Source organism: Neovison vison, chromosome 7 (genome assembly GCF_020171115.1).
Source record: "Neovison vison isolate M4711 chromosome 7, ASM_NN_V1, whole genome shotgun sequence".
NCBI lineage: Eukaryota > Metazoa > Chordata > Mammalia > Carnivora > Mustelidae > Neogale > Neogale vison.
The window spans coordinates 46020283-46025287 of record NC_058097.1 but is presented as its reverse complement, the minus strand read 5'-3'; positions in this window follow the sequence as shown (position 1 = coordinate 46025287).

The following is a 5005-nucleotide window of genomic DNA, read 5'->3' as shown; positions in this document are numbered from 1 at the left end:
CTTCTCCCCAAGTTCCAAGATTCCCAAACTGCGGTCTCGGAAATGCCCTCCCCATTCTGTCCCTTTATTTGGATCTCTGCACTCCCTGCTCTGCTCTGGGAATCTGCCTTTGGAGCCAAGTGAGTAGGGAAAAGCTTGCCAGGGTGATGTAACATGGAATCCAGAATCCACGCAGCTAGCTAGGACAGGCCTGTCTTTCTCCCCCAAGAGAAATATGTGTTTGGCACGAGGCCAGCAGGTGGCTCAGTTCCAGACACAGCACATACCAGACTGCTGGATGCAAATGGCTTCCACACCCCCGTCTAGGGTGGTCGCTGATGCTCTCTCCAGACCCCGGGCAGCAGGATGGAAGAAAACAAATGGAGAGCAAGCAATTTTCTTAGGAAACCACGCACCATTCATTACACAGATCATCCCCCTTCTACCTCAATCCTCCCAAGCAGTCACATGACCAAGGTAGTGGCGGTGTGGTGGGGGGTGGTGCAGGGGATGGCACATGTCTCTAATGGGCCATCAGGTGCCCAGATCAAATTCAAAGCGTTCTTCTGCTAAAATAGAACCTGGGGAGGCAGAGTGACTAACAGCCTCCAGCGTCATGCCAGAAGGTTATGTTTTCCGAAGCAAAAAAGCAGATTTTTTCCCCCATCTTCCTTTCTCCTGGAACGCACAACTATAACCACAGTCAGCGTTTTCCCTCCCTATTCAAGTGGGGGAAAAAATTGCCTTCATTGGAAAAAAAAAACAAAGAACAAGAAACCACGAAGCAAGGAACACGCAGTCATCTGCAAAACTGATATGTCCTGAGCTTCTTAGAAGAAAGCCTTCTCCCCACCATCAGCAAATCCCTGCACCAGCTCACTACTCAGGCAGCAGACAAAGGGGCTCCAGGGGGGACCCTGTGGCGGTGTTGAGGTCTGAGGGGGTTCAGGGACGTGATGGGACAGCTCCCGGAGCCGAGGGAGGCTTCCAGGATGCGGGCAGGGCAGGCCACCGAGGAGCCCCAATGAAGGCGAGTGCAGGGCAGTGCCAAGGATGCCACTGCAGGACAGGCTGGACTCCAGGATGGGTTGCAGGGGCCTGGGGTTGGCTGGCCAGCAGGGGAAGCCCAGCCGCACAGGCCGCAGAGCCTGATGGGTTAAGTGTGCAGCCTGGGGAGGTGGCCACCTGCGTTAGAGCCGGCTCTGGGGCTGGCCTGCATCTCCACTCGTCAGATAGTCGTTGTGTGTTACATTCATTACATGCACCTTCATGATGGACTTTGTTCACTATGTGCAGACAGGATATCCAGGTCTGCCTCCACAGGGCAGGGGGCCGCCTGGCTGGGGCGTGCTCTTGTAAGACATCCAGGAAGGCGGCCATAGGTCTTGTCTCCTGCCTTTTTTTTTTTTTTTAAAGATTTTTATTTATTTATTTGACAGACGGAGATCACAAGGAGGCAGAGAGGCAGGCAGAGAGAGAGGAGGAAGCAGGCTCCCTGCTGAGCAGAGAGCCCGATGTGGTGATTGATTCCAGGATCCTGGGATCATGACCTGAGCTGAAGGCAGAGGCTTTAACCCACTGAGCCACCCAGGCACCCCTGTCCCCTGCTTTAATAAAGCCACTTTTTGGGACATGTGGGTGGCTCAGTCGTTGAGTGTCTGTCTTCAGCTCAGGTCATGATCTCGGGGTGCTGGGATGGTGCCCCATGTTGGGCTCTTGCTTCTCCCTTTGCCCCTCACCCCACTCATTCTCGCTCAAATAAATAAATAAATCTTTAAAAAATAAATGAATTAGCCTTGGGATGTCTGGGTGAGTCACTCAGTTAAGTGTCTGCCTTCAGCTCAGGTCATGCTCCAGGGTCCTGGGACCAAGTCCCCTGCTCAACAGGGAGTCTGTTTCTCCCTCCCTTTGTCTGTTCCCCAGCCTCCTGCTCTCTATCTCTCTTTCTCAAATAAATAAATAAAATCTTTCTTAAAAAATCTGAATTAGCGGGGTGCCTGAGTGGCTCAGTGGGTTAAGCCTCTGCCTTCAGCTCAGGTCATGATCCCAGGGTCCCCATCTCCGGCTCTCTGCTCAGCAGGGAGCCTGCTTCCCCCTCTCTCTGCCTGCCTCTCTGCCTACTTGTGATCTCTGTCTGTAAAATAAATACATAAAAATCTTAAAAAAAAAAAATCTAAATTAGCCTTGGTTGAAATGAACAGATACCCTGCACCACATGGGGATTTGATGAGAAGCCTTGAAAGGAAGGTATGTTTGTTGCTGGGGTGCTCAGAAGACATAATTGCTGATGCGCCCTTTCTCGCTGCGTAAGCGAATGTTTATGACCCAGTGTCTGGGGAAGCAGTGGTCGAGGGTCTGTGATGTTATGATTTATAATAAGAGACGACCCACAATCTCACTCCCTCTCACTAACTCAGCAACGAAAAAACAAAGGTCCCTATCAGTGGAGCTCAGGAAGAAAATTAGTTGATTCAATTAATGCATATTCCAGACTTTTTAAAAAGCATCAAGCCATCTTATCCAAAATGTGGCGTGTCCTCTAGTCCCACCTCCAGGAACAAGTGCCTTCATTTTATTGCCGAGCAGAGATATGATATTAGCTGAACTGACTCTTCCATCCATCCAGCTGGTTTTAGGAGCAATTCTACTGGTCAGAATTAGTATGAAAACCGACTGGGACCAGTACTTGCCCCACACATCTGAACACACTCAAGAAAGTTAATGGACACAACGCAGGGAAGGTGGGAGTTATCCTTTACAGCTGAGCACAGTGGGGGCGAGTCACATAGTTAATGGTGGCTGAAAATCATAAACAATGTTATGTATATTTTTATGTTTATGTATTTATTTGTCATCTCTTCACCCAGCCTGGGGCTCTGACTCACAACCCCGAGGTCAAAACTCACATGCCCTTCCCGGTGAACCTGCCAGGTGCCCTACATACGATGTTAATCGTAAAAGTCGAATTTATTTATTATAAAATAAAATAAATAATAACATAAAATAGATAATGACATAAAATAAATAAAAAATGAAAATAAAGCTATAAAATAAAAAATAAAAGATAGTTAAACATTCAAAAATAAAAAATAAAATTTAAAAGTAAAATAATAAAAAACAATAAACCAAAATAATAAAATAAAATAAAATAAAATGGAAAACAAAATCCCCTGAGCTCCGAAGGACAGTGGCCCGCAAATTCGGGATTATGTCCCTAGAGGCCCAGGAGTGGGGCCTCTGGCTGGTTTTGCAGGCTGACCTCTGACCTCCGCCCGCGGCCACAGAGGGCCTGCACCCGCAGAGGGCCCGCGCCACCAGCAGAAGGCGCTCCGACACAGCAGATGCCCACCCGGCCGGCGTCGCGCTGGGAGCGGCTGCCAGGTGAGCCGGCCCCACCCGCCTGCGAAGGCGTCTCCGCGAGGTAACCTGAGCGGCAGCTCCTGGAAATCCTCCGTGGGCAACCAGGCCGCTGAGCAAGGTAAGCAAAGTTCCCGGAACAGGAGGAAACACTGAGGAATGCAAATGAAAGCCTGCATTGTTCTCAGGCAAAACGGAGGGGGATCACCTGTCTCAGGACGCCTGCGGGGCAGCAGGTGACACCCCCTCTATTCCCCAGACCGTCTGCGGAGGAGACTGTCTTCCAGGATCCAGCTCCGAGGAAGGTCACAGGTATTTTCAAGGCCGCCGCAAAACTTGGTGATTTAAAGGCGGCACAAGCAATTAAGTGTTTAAAGAGCAAGCAGGGGAGGGAGTCAGACCTGGGGAGGTAAGGGGAGAGGGGAGAGAGAGAGAGGAAGAGAGCGGAAGCTGGGCGAGCCTCTCTCGTGTGGGCTAGTCCTGGCTGCACCCCGCAGCAGGCAGTCCCCCCTGGAGACTGATCACACAGGGCATGGTTGGGGAAAAGGGATGGGGTTGTGTCCCCCAAATGGTTTTCCCCAGATGTAGATAATCCCATGGAGTCTGGAAGACAGTAGTGAGGTCTGTGCGTCCTGTTAGAATGCCTCAAGGAAGCAAGATAAGACGGATGGCCAGCTGTCACCATGCCCCTCCCCATCCTTCCGGACTCTGCGGCTGGGCTGAGTTCCTGACACGCTGTAGGCAGGTGAAGCATATTTGGCAAATGGTCGTGCTGGGGTGCTGGGTCATTTGCAGCTGGGTTCCTTTCACTTGTCAGTGGCACGAAGAGTGGGGAAACCGGCTGCCAGACCCGAAAGGACAATGCACTTTCCCAGATGCTGACAGGTGGCTAGGAAGTCCTCCTCACCGATACACCACGGAAAACACGCCGTCCCCAGACAGCGGGGCTCTTCTCTTGTGCCTGACCCAGGTTTAGCTTCTGGGGTGTTATTTACCCAAATGTGTATTCACTGAGATCCTGAATGTTTCTTTAAAACATGAGGCTAAGCTACCTCATGTTTTAAAGAACCGTCACATCCTGTTTCACTGTGTGCCAACAAGAATAGGTATTACAGGGGTGCCTGGGTGGCTCAGTGGGTTAAAGCCTCTGCCTTCGGCTCAGGTCATGGACTCAGGGTCTTGGGATCGAGCCCCACATCGGGCTCTCTGCTCGGCAAGCAGCCTGCTTTCCTTCCTTTCTCTCTGCCTGCCTCTCTGCCTACTTGTGATCTCTCTCTGTCGAATAAATAAATAAAATCTTTTTTAAAAAAAAAGAAAAGAAAAGAATAGGTATTACATTTTGTCAAATGCCCCTTGAGCATGTCTGGGGATGGTCACAGGATTCTTTCTCTACTTCTCTGTTAAGATGATAAATTACTGATTTCCTGATCTGGGTCTTCCCTGCACACCCCACTCAGCCAAGATGTATTTTCGTTCCTTTGTTTTAATATGTTGCTGAGTATCCTTCACCTACCAAACCACTCTCTCCTGGAACACAGCCCTGCGGTCGAAATCTTTGATGCTGATCTAATTTTTTCTTTCTTCTAAGTAAACTTGATCTATTGCTCAGATGTCTAAATAGTTGTTTTCCTCTTTAAAAAAAAAAAAGCCAACTGGTAGTTTTTCTAGA